Below are 13140 nucleotides of genomic sequence, written 5' to 3'. Positions count from 1 at the left end.
ATTTAATTTCTTTAATGTCCATTGGTATTGTTCTATATAGCCAGTGACGGACAATCCCTACTTGCAGTGACATCTGGCAGTCTACTTGGGAGTATCACACAACCCCAATTGGTGTACCCCTTTCAGAATAGTACTTTTCTCTATTTGTATTCTTCTTATCAATTAAGTAAGTTTAATGTTATCTTCAATAAACCGTATAAAATGCTCCTGTATCACACACAATTCTAATAAGTGCCTATTTCACACACTTTGCAAATTATCTTCTACTATGGCCTCTTTCATGTTTCTTCAATGGATGTCTGAAAGTTTGGCACAGTCCTGTAGTATTAGAAAAGAATGAATTCATTTGGCCGACTCTGAAAGTCAGCCCACGTTTTTAAGATTAGGTGCTGGCAAATTAATTGGCCAATATGTTCCAATTTGTCAACAATTTTGCATATAAAAAACACCCACTGTAGACAAGCAATAACAAAATAGTGATGACCAGTGATAGTCTAACACTGGAACACTGCTACATTACCATTCTCAGGGGCTGGTGCTGCAGTGATAATGGGACCTGCCCTTGACCCCACCTGGGATCTCTGTGCCAGTTCTGCTTACAGTACAGTAAGCAATTATTATTGCTGGCATAAATATAATTTAAATGTTATGCATATTCACAAACATTTTAGTACACTGAGTGCAGTGCCTTCCACAGGTCCACAAAGAGAAAACAAATACAATAATTAAATAAGTATGAAGAATCTATTATATAAGGCCTCTGATTAGTGATTTATTTTAACTTGCAAAGTCCAAGATTGATGGAATTTTACTGACAGACACATAACTAACAAGCATATACTATTTTGTGTTTGTGTCAGCTGTTTATATTAATGGAAAAAATTGTTTAAGCTAATAGGTCCACTTTTTATTTGAAATAATGCTCTGGGGGTCAAAAACATTTATTTTTAAAAAAATAAATAAAATAAAATAAATAATTTCCTCAATAATATGGCATAAGACGATTGTCTCTAGATGGAGGAGGTGAGAGCATTTACTGTCCTTTTCCTTTTTATCACATATTTGCCACTGATGGATATCTGTCTTGTTCAGGGTTAAAGCAATATTCAACTTATGATCTGATCAACTGCTACCTGAGCTGTCATCCTGTGCCACATATACGTGAAATGCCAGGGTGGCAGCACAAAATTCTCTTTGGTGATGTTACCCTGATTTGTGCTAGTTTGCTTAAATTTCTGCCAAAGAGCAATGGTTTGCAGAGCAATTTGACAATGTTTGTGTGTAAGCACAAGCTTTTACTGGTCGCTAGTGGATGGAGCATGGGTGTTAAGTAAAGGGGATGGTACTAAAGTGGTAGAAGGCAGGACTTTGAAGCACAGTTTTCAACCATGAACATTTACACTCAGATCTGAAATTTGACAGATTGTATGTGCACATCAGCTCCAATCACAACAGCGCCAAAAAAAGGAATGTAGTTGTTTCCCTATGTATGCCTGTAAGTTTGATAAATATTAGCATTTGCACAAATATGAGCATTTTAGTAACATTACAGAGGTCTAAGTTCTGTATCGTGCACTGCGCTTCCCAGAAACCCATCACATCAAAAGTAATTTGGGACTCACATGGCCCAAGACATTCAATGGATTTTGGCACAACCGGGCTCTTGTAGACAAGATTCTTGTGGTTTGAACCCTTACTCTCCCCCTTGTTCATTTCTATCTAGGTAAGTGCATGAACAGTATTTTTTATATATTATTATTACAAATATATTATGATATTTACTTTTTAAAATGACAAGATAACCTTTCAGGTGCAGAATGCTTAAAATATTTATAATATCTAACTTATATAAAATGTTGCTTTTAAACTTATTTAAAATAATAAAGTTTATTTACACTTCGCTTCTTCCACTTGAAACACTGTTTTCAAATCTTCCTCTGGCCAAATAGTGTGATGACTTGAGCCAGACAAGTGGAGATTTGAAAACAGTGGTTCAATTAAAAGATCCAGCATAGTGTCTGTATAATTAACAAGTAACACTTTATAGATACTTTAAACAGCACTGCCTAAAATATGATTTATTTCAAGAATAAAGCATTTTTTTTAAATTCCTCTGTTCTGGTAATGCCATCTGAGAATGCTGTTGCCAGGACAGGGAGTACTGCTTTGATGCTTGGAAAATAGAATCACCCCCAGTGGGTAATTATCAGTTATCAACAGTGGTAACCCCAATAATATATATTGGGAACAGCAAAAACGAGCCCTTTCACTGATGAAACGCCCATTTTCTCCTGCCCTTTGATAAATCAACCCCTGTGTTCTGGACCTAAACCACCTTTTAAGAATGGGCCACTGCTGTGTTCTTGCCCCAGGTGAAAATTTGCCTCCCAGTCCCTAAGTCTAACACACTCCTTTATTATTATCCCTCAGAACCCCTGCCAATATGACACCTCCATTTTTTCCTGTCCCAAATTGCTGTTAAGTGATGTGTGCAAGTAGATAACTTAATACAAGCAGATTAGACCTATAAGGAAGTAGCATTATCCTGGTATATGTGATAAGAAGGAGCCAGGAGCTGGCATGAGTTCCCATATCCAGATTTTAGCACAAATACCAGAAACTATTGATATCATATGCAGCTCACAGCAGGACCTTTATATTGTCACTTGAAGTTATAATAATCACATTATTTGGACCCCGACCTGCTTTCTGTGTGGCACGCTGGAAAAGGTAAAATTATTATGGTACACCCGGCATTAACCATGTAGACAGGTCACAAATACTGTGCTCTGTCCAATCACTATATTTACCTGTTGCAATAGATATTAAAACAAAGTGAGAATGGTTTATGCCTGAAAATAATTATCTTCAGTTTATAAACACCAACATATTTAAACCATAACAATAATACATTTTTACAGAACCATTATGCTATTTAATATCAGACTAAAACACTGAACATTGAAACAAAGTGAAGGTCAAATGATACAAGATATCACATCAAGCACAATATGGAAAACAGGTACGGCGCTAACCCTCCAATTATAAAGTACTATGGTCACAATACAATGTTCATACTCTATTGTCCATAGGTCCCAGAATGAGAGATAATGTTCTCCTTCAATATAGTAAAACAGTTGAATGTTGAAACTTCAAAGTACCCGCAGAGACACGTTCTTTCTCCCCTCCAAATATCCAGAGGAGTATCTCAATAGAAGTTTCCTCCAATTTTGTGCACATAAAAGAGATCAAAAAACAGAGTGTGTCACTATAATGTCTATCAAAAAATCAGACAACTCCTTGTACCAGTAGATATCAATGTAGGTGATCTTATGTTTATACAGACACCCCGTGAGTAAAGAACATCCGTTGTAGATATACACTTACATAAATGATTCTCAAATATATCACATATCTACAGAGAATGAGAAAAACACATATTAGAGCAACTCACCATGATCGATCCCCGCAAACATGCAGAGTATAACTGCCACCAGTCTTTAAAAAAATACATTTGAGTTCCTTTTGCCTTATTTTGCTTCACTGATCAAAGGATACTGACAGTTCAGGAAAAACCAGTTTTGGGGAATGAGTGCATTGTCATACTTTAGTTTCAATTTTTCTACTGAAATACATATTTGTATCAGTAAAGTATGTATTTTGATACTACGTTTATGCCATTTTCATTTACTGAGAATCTTTGATTCTTATTGCTAGTCTTTGTAGGGCTAATTGAAGTTTTGAAATATCTAGAGATGCTTCCATTTATCTTTATTGTTTCATATAAGAATCATTAAGGAAGTGGTGAGAAGTCAACCTTCCCCCTCTAACTGTTCAAACTGTAGATCCAGATTAATGGTTCTCAGGGCCAGTTATCTGTGGCCACCTATGCAAGCAGCATACAGACTAAATATTTAGACCATGCCCCTTTCTATTTTCTCTCATTCTGCAGTTGTAATGCAGCAACTATTCCACTAAAAGTTGATGCAGCACCAATTATAGTAGTAATCATAGACTTCTGACCAGCAGACAGAAACTCATGACCAATTTGTGACACCTGCCAGAATTGTTAGAAATTTTATCTATCGCATCCTGATGTCCAACAGCTAATTAGCTGCAAGAGGACAACAGACAAGGGGAGTCAAAATTTCCTACCAATCTGGAGCAGCCAGTGCTGTTTGGTAGGAATAATGTTTGGTTCAGCATGTCCTCCAAAAGCCAATATGTGTCAAGCGGATGGCTGTTAGAAAACAATAGAGAAGAGGCCGCCAGAAATTCTGCAAATCACAGTGCTGGTTACTCTCCAAAGAACCCCATAGCAATTTTGCTGTTGCCACACTAAAATAGCAAGAGTGGCCATGACTACATGCCAGGCCATAATGAGGGTGGTGTACAACTATATTGAAGGTTAGGGGGGCACAATGACCATTCAGTATATGCCACATGACCAGCCCCAAGCTAAACATTAATGTGGTGCGTACACAGGGCATGTCTAGCTTTACGTGTAGGCTCATATGGATTTTGAATGTTTTACTTAAGATTAGTGGTCATAGTAAGGACAAAAAAAGGTGTAGAGACTATAAGAAAAAAGTTTCACTTTTTATTATCAGAGGACAAATTGTAAAATCACTTGAGTCTCCATTGAAGCTCAACATTTATTAGATTTCCCTGTTTTTCATGACTTTTAGATCCTATTTATAAATTGGATTAATTAAAGCAAGTACTTTTTAGATGTAGTTAATCAAGCTTTCAGTAATACCTGGGCCTGGATCCTGCATTGGACTCCTTAGTTCTTTCAGGTGGTATCAAAAAGGTTTCTCACTGCAAATGCAGAAGAGCCCAGACCACACTGAATGCTGTATATGACGATCATAGGGATCTGCGGAATGCATTTAGCACCTAACGGGTGCTAAGTTATACAGCTTTGTCTTATAGTCTTATTACATAAAGCACTGCAGAAATTAATGCATAATTACTATGCATAGGAAAAACACAGTAATATATCTTATATACTGTTTATCAATGGAACCTGGAAACATTCCCAACATTACTCCTGCTGTTTGTATATTCATTTACTTGCCAGTATCTGCTGTGTGTTGTTGGCAGAATACCAGGATGGAACCTTGGATTGTTGAAAAACTCGTTTTTCAAGCAAAAACTTTAATGAAATAGGTTTGGGAAGTTCATTCACTTCAACTAAACTGATGTCATAATACATCCAGAATCTAGATATTCTTAAAACTAGATATTATTCCAAGTTGAATGAATAAATATGATTTGAAAGTAGTGCCCATTGTATGACATAGTGACAGAAATCCAATATTTTATCAATTTCTAATTAAAAGGGCAGTTGCTCATATATTTTAGTATGGAAAGCGTATTTGAAATAAAGCAATAGGAATGTACATGAAGAGCAAGTGAAGTCACTATAAGACATTAAAGACTGTGTATAACTGACCTGAATAATACACATGAGAGAAGTGAAGCATTTATATATAGCCATCCTCTCCATCTCCCCTATTTATACCAGTTGCCATGTTAGGAGGGAGGTGCTTCTTAATCTTGTATCACTCTGAAGCAGCTGGGGTTGAGCAACAGGATTGTTAATAACTAGTGGAAGAAAAGCTATAAAATACTGGTGTATTAAAACTAAAGATTTGCAGATTTTACTCTCTACATTTGTATTTCCCTGGTCACTATAATCTTTGAAGTTTCTGATGTCACACTGCACTGTAAAGTACTCCGGACTGAAATTGGACACTTACATAGACTTTTATAGGCAGGTGAATGTAAACAACGCATTTCTGCACATACAAAATGTTTGCATTGTGTAGCTTGTCTGACACACGAGCCTAACACTACAGAAATGCTCCGTGTTATGGTGTATTTACATACAGCAGCGTAGTCAGTGATGGCACAGCAAGCTTGACATGTTTTGCAGTCTCAAAATTATGACTCTTTGCACTAATGAAATGTAGCAAAGGAATATGTGATCTGTACGTTAATCATGAATGATACTTCTTATAGGATGTACTCTCTGTAGTATAAACACTAACAGATATGTTTTGCAGTCTCCTGCATTAGATCCCCTTAGGACAGTGTACTGAAGACGTAAGGTGTGGTTTGAGCTGTCTATAATGGAATGGGGAAGGGTTGGTCAATCACACATTCAATCACAATTCAATGTCGGGGTTAAACTGAGCAACTTATTTTACTTTCATTTTCCAAATATGAACGTTTCACTTTTTGACTTGCTTAAAATATAGACAGAATGTAATGGCAGGGATATAAAATATTTCAAATATAGCTGCTGCCTTAGATTTGTCATGTTGTTTTTTATACAATATGAAATAATTATACACAGCATATTCTTCTACCACTACATGATTTTGATTATTTGATAGCAAATACCTATTGAAAATCATAAAAATGCCGTGTGTGTCACGATACCAAGGAGGGACGACTGGATCCTGGTGGTTCAGCCAGGATTGGCGTGACTTCTGCTAGGGGCACGGAATCTAACAAGCGAAAGGTGTTCACCAGTGATTCCCGCAAGGGAATATGGGCTTTGTGACTTCCACTTACAGGTCATGGCCCCCTAGGGAAGTTCCCAACGAACCACAAGAGAAGGAGCATTGAATTAGGTAGAAAGTAGAGTTGCCACTTGGAAGTGGTATTTAGCAGGAAATGTTCTGCAGCGTTGCCACTTGGAAAGCGGTTTGCAAGGTTAAAGTAGCGTTTCCACTTGGAAGTGGTATTTAGCAGGAATGTTCTGCAGCGTCGCCACTTGGGAGGCGATTTGTAAAGATAAAGTAGCGTTGCCATTTGGAAAGCGGTTTGTAGATATATTCTGCGGCGAAGTCACTTAGAGGTGATTGGCAGGTGTGATTTGCTGTATAGGAGCCTGGAAAAGGAGGAATACTGGAACGCAGTGTAGAACTTCTCAGGAGCAGGAAATAGATACAGGAGCTGTTTCCAGTGTAGGGTCAGGAACTGACTGAAAGAACCAGCACAGAGTTTAGGTCAGAAGGTTAGCTATAGTGCAGTTCCAATTAGGCAGCCAATAGAGGGCAGCAAGAGGACAGAAAAGAGTTTGACAGTTCTGCGCATGCGCAGAACCACTGAGCGCCGAAGAAGGAAGGAGAGAGACATCGCTGGACGGACTGCAGCAGCGTGGAGACAGGTAAGTCAGATTAACTTAATAGAAAGTGTCTTGGCGGGGAGACCGCGGGAGGCAGCGGACACATACGCCGGCTCCCGGGTGGACACAGCGGGAGTCTGGCGTGTGACAGTGTGTCATTAATACAATATTGGTTGTTGGCTGCTGTCTTGTAGACCGCAAGTATTGCTACAGCAAGGCAGACTATACCGTGTTCGGTAACAGAGCCTGGGCAAGGCTAGGGCCCACACTGCAGAGCAGGAACTTTTTCTTTTTCTTTCCCATTCACCTGGCACGAAGGGGGCAGGGCAGGGGAGGGAGATGATGCTCACCGAGGCCAACCCTGTCAGTATTCTGATGGAGACAGGCAGCCAGGCAACAAATCAGACTGCTACCAGGCTACCTGTCATTGCAGCGGTGCTATTAGCCTCTTGAGATGCGGCATACTTTCCTGTTTCTGCAGAGAATTTCTCCATCGGATATCAGCAGGTAAGTACAAGGGCCCGGGGATGGTGGTGTTACATGCCTGGCATTGTGCATTTATATGTAATTGTGTGTATCTATGTATGTATGCATGTATGTATGTAAGTATGGATGGCACTGTGTGTGTACATGGTATTATGTTTGTGTATGGAATTGTGTGAGTGTGAGAATGTATGAATATGGCATTGTGTTTGTATATCTGGCATTGTGTGTGGGTATATATATATATATATATATATATATATATATATATATATATATATATATATATATATATATATATATATATACATATATAATATATGTATATGGCATTGTGCGTGTATGTATATGGCATTGTGTATGTAAGTACAGGGCCGGAACTAGGACTGTGCAGGGGCGACCTTTCAGGGTGCAACACTGAAGGGAGGCGCAGTTTATGAATATTTTAGATATATGGCATTATGTATGTATGTTTATGGCATTGTGTGTGTGTTTGTGTGTATATATGGCATTTATGTGTGTGTGTGTGTGTGTGTGTGTGTGTGTGTGTGTGTGTGTGTATTGTATGGCATTGTGTGTGTGTTTGTGTGTATGTATGGCATTATGTATATATGTATATGGCATTGCTCGTATGTATGTATGTATATGGCATTGTGCATGTAGGTACAGGGCTGGAACTAGGGTGCAACACTGAAGGGGTGCACAATTTATGAATATTTTAGGTTCTTTTGGTTAAGATTTAGGGTTGGGGGGACAGCACACTTGTCTTTCTTGCCCCAGGCGTGAAACTTTTAAGTTATGGCTCTGTGTTGATATATGGCATTGTGTGCGAAGCTATATGGCATTGTAAATGTATGTGTTTATATAAATATGGTATTGTGTATGTAGGTATATGGTATTGTGTGTGTATGTGTGTGTATGTATATGACATTGTGAGATATAAAGGACATAGTCTATTTTAGTTGTATTTGGCAGCATACAGTGGGATCAGCTGTAAATCTGTATTCCACTAAGGTGATAAAGTGATCTTCTCTGCTTGTAAGTTTAAAGGTTTTGTTAATCTATCCATTTGACTGAGGATTGATATGGCTAGAAATCCAGTTAAAAAAAAATGATGAAAAAATAAATAAATCTTCCAATGCCTCATTCTGCTGAGATTCCTGTTAAAAGTCTTTCTTTAAAAAACAATATACCTGCAACATGCCAAATTATTTTTTTCATGTGATCTCATGACCTTTTTTCGCAATTTTATTTGGATCTGGTTTAAATGTACTTGAGGTGCCCTCTGTATTGTGTGGCCATCCCATGGTTGCCCTCTGTATTGTGTGGTGGTCACATGGTTGTCCTCTGTATTGTGTGGTGGTCATACCAGTGTCCTCTGTATTGTGTGGCGGTCAGAAGTGGAACTAGCAAGCTGTGGGCCCTGGTGCAGCGAAGCGGGGAGAAGGGAACTGAGGGCCCCAGCTACCTAGCTCCCTGTGCAGCAGGCCACATTATCTCCATGGGCCCTGGTGCACTGCACCTGCTGCTCTAATGGTAGTTCCGCCACTGGTGGCAGTCACAAGGGTGCTCTATGTATTGTGTGGCGGTTACAAGGGTGCTCTCCTTATTCTCTGTATTTTCTGTGGTCACTTGTTGCTCTGCTTTCCATATTTCATGTACTTATATATATTCCAAACAGGTCCCAACATTTCAGCTATCATACAAGAATCCAGTACCAGGTTGTGAAAGCTGCAATAACAAGTAGGTGAGAGCAACATCATTTTCCTCTTGGCGGCCCTGGGTATAAGGTGTGGGAAGGATAGGCTATAGAAGTGGTTTCCAAACTGTGTGCCTAGGCTCCCTTGGGCGCCTTGGAGTTCTCACAGGGATGCCTCGGCCAGGGTCAGTGGTAAGCAAGGCGGGGGACTGCTTGGCAATTATTTTGGCTTAGGGGTGCCTTGAAAATTTTTTGAAGACCCTAAGGGGGGTATTCAATTGTTGCCGTTAACGCTCTCAAACGAGCGCTCTAAAAATATTAGCGTTAATACGGTAATTACTCGCTAAGGGAGCTGCGAGATGAAATTCAGCGAGTAAACTACCGTATTAACGGTATATACACGCATATTACCGTATAAACTGTAATATTTTTCGAGCACTCGTTTTTTTTTTGTTTTAGCGCGTTAAAAGCAACAATTGAATATCCCCCTAAGGGTGCCTTAAACTGAAAAAGTTTGGAATCCACTAGGCTATAGTAAAGAGGTTTCAGAGGGCTCTTGAAATATTGAAGGTTGGGATGTGAGGCGGGTTAGAGAAGAGGCAAGGTGCAAGTCCGATACAGATCTAAGAGGAAGAGGAGAGTTTGTCATCATGAGGTCAGAAATATATGAGAGAGATATTAGTGAGGGCTTTGAAAGTGAGTAGCTTCAATTGTATTCTAAAGTTAATGGGGAGCCAGTGTAAGGATTTGACTGGTGTAGCTAGAGGTATAGCAGCCAGAGCTTGACTTCCAAACCCCAGCCAACCCATGGACTCACAGCTTAACAGACATAGCAGAGCAACTCTGTGTTTTAATGCTGCATTGAGTACCTGCAGCATATTATTGGTGAACAGAGGAAAAGGAGTGTACTAATTTAAAAGTAGACACGCTGCCCTGTTCTTCCCAATGCTTCTATTAGCTTACATAGTTGAAGCGAAAGGTAAAGGAGTCCATCCCTTCATCTGATTACATGATGATGATACAGCTCAGAGTCACCTCATCATCGTGTTCTCAGTAACTGCAAGCTACAGCATCATGTGATCAGAAGTAGGGATGGATTGAAGCTTCTCTACCAGCCACTTCTACTGTGTCAGGTGGTGGAGGGGCAATAAATCACTGGAAGGGTGATGAATAAGCAGGGCTGTGGTATAATAGATATAATCAGAGGTGGGGGTGATAAATAATCGGGGGGGGGGGTGGGGGGTTGGCTGATAGAGGTTTATAAATGGGGTTATAAATAACAGGAGTAGGAAAGGTAAGAATAAGGGATCACATAGGGTTTAAGGTTACCATAGGTTAAAAAATGGACAGAATAGATGGTCCAAGTGGTTCTTATCTGCCGTCCAATTCTATGTTTTTAAGAAGTTGCAGGAGGGGTAGTAGGGAATAAAAGGAATGCTGTTGAATTTTCTAGGAAATTATATGGGGTAAATTAAGTCTATGGAGTTGGAGCTCAATATGTGCAGGAACAAATGATGGATGCATAGTGGTTTGGTCTGAAATCCTAAAGTGGCTGGCTTGAAGGCAGGCCACAAATGGTAAGACACTTAATAATAGTCTTAAAAAGGTGATTAAAAAATGTCAGATTACATTGGACCGTTTTTTTGCAATTATACATTTTAAGTGTTATAATAGAGGAGGTACCTGTGTCAATCCCAATTAGCACTAGGAGACCAAAGGTGCAGAGTCTAACAGATTCCCTGGTATTCACCAAGTACTGCCACAAAGCAGGATAGACTTTGCTGCAGGAACCTGCAGGTCGCATCCCTCTGGACGGCTTCAGGAAGTAAAACAATATCCAAGGAGGAAAACAATATCCAAGGAGGAAAACAAAGAATAGTAGACAGGCTAGGATCTGGTACAAGGGAAATCAGGCTGCAGGTGGTCATACAAGCTAGGATCTAGTACACAGGAAATCAGGCAGCGGAAGGTCAGACAGGCTAGGATCTGGTACAAGGGAAATCAGGCTGCAGGTGGTCATACAAACCAAGTTCTGTACGCAGAGAATCCAGCTGCGCGTAGTCGGACAGACAGAAATGGTACACAGGAGATCCAGCAGAAACCACCATACAAGGAGGAGCACAGGGGAGTGAGACGCACAGCAACTGAGTTGCACTGACTCTGAGCAAGTGTCTGTGCCGAGATTTTATAGAAAGATTTTTAAATAGCCTGCCCGGCCCCTGAGTCATGTGACCCGCTACCTGGAAGTGCTGATCACGGCATGAAGGAGACAGTGCTGGAGCAAAGAGAAGGTAAGAACGTTACACTGAGTTGGAAGATCATACACAATGGGCTGTATCGGCGGAACAGTAAACACTTACCAGATATTGGTCTGGATATTCTCAGTGTACAGTCTCAGGAAGCAGTGGAGAAGACCGTTATAATTGGGTGCAGAGAGCAAAATAAGTTGTGAAATGGCCTTTTACGGCAGTTAAGTGGTAGTGGATTATTGGTTGTCCCTAAAAGCTGGGACTGTATGGTCAGTTTTGGGGGAACTCCAGGAACTGGCCATGTGGTGGTCCCATAAAATGGGTTATTACACCCCGGTTTTAAATTTGATGTTTGTCACTGGAACAGGAGGTCAGGTGGCCAGTATGGATGGGCAAAACATACATGACCCTTGGTCTTTGGTTACCAGACATGATTGGTATAGTCCTTTGGTGGCATTTGGTTGTCGGGTATACACTTCCCCTTCTGGTTAAAATGGTTATAGAAAAATGAAAGGACTGTGGCAATACTCTCTCCACTAATTGGTGTTGTGTCATTTATAATGAGCGCAAATTGATGGGTCTTTGTGGGACATAGGGGCAGATAGCTTTCCTGTCTAAGGTGAATTAAAAATAAAAAGTAATTTTTTGTTTAACACCATGGAGAGTTTGCTTATAATATTCCATAATGTTTGCATAAAAATGTATAATTAACTACTAAACATCGACTTTGCTATCCCCCAGGCTAATTCAGAAAGGTTAACTTCAGTTTATTTTTATAAAGTAAATGTAGTATTTACCCTATAGTATAGGATACTAGCAAAATAAGATAATCTGCACTTAAAAGTTGTAGTTTAAAGGAAAATCATATTAGCATACACAGTATATGGCAATTGCTTCTCCAGATTTTAACTAATTAAATTCCATATTACAAAACAAGTAGAATATATGCACGCCAATAATATATTTAAGGAGTAATTTAAGAGGAGAAGTAACATTATATTCGGGAAAATAATGTTTACATTTTTCACCATGTGAAAAGCTACATCCTGTGGAATTCTTCTTTGGTGCACCAGCCAGTTATTCCACACGGTGGCATTGTATACATTAGAATCTTGCTCACAGTCTGCATATTAGGGCAATGATACATTACTTCATTCTTTTTAATAATTAATTGCCTGTTCAATGAAGTATTCATTAAAATGTATGATTACATCTCATTCAATCAGTTGTCCTGCGACCTACAAAATCTGCTCATTTGACCGGTTACATTAAGAGGATTTGATCAGAGGTGGGTAAAGATATTTTGTGTGTTACTTAGTAAATATTTTCACACTATACATTTGCTTCCACAACAGCTTATGTTAATCTACAAGTCACATCATGATCAGCAAGCAAATGTGCTGATAGTTGTCATTGTAATAAGACAGTTCACTCTAGAAAAGGCTATATACAAATTATTGCCTAAGTGTGTATATAATTATATCTATTAACTATAATGTATTGCAGAACTGCATGCATATGTAAAAGTTGCCAGGATTCCATAGGTACAGCTAGGTTGCCCAAAATGT

This window comes from Mixophyes fleayi, chromosome 3 (assembly GCF_038048845.1).
Source record: "Mixophyes fleayi isolate aMixFle1 chromosome 3, aMixFle1.hap1, whole genome shotgun sequence".
NCBI lineage: Eukaryota > Metazoa > Chordata > Amphibia > Anura > Limnodynastidae > Mixophyes > Mixophyes fleayi.
The sequence above is the reverse complement of the archived record's forward strand: the minus strand, read 5'-3'. Positions refer to the sequence as shown.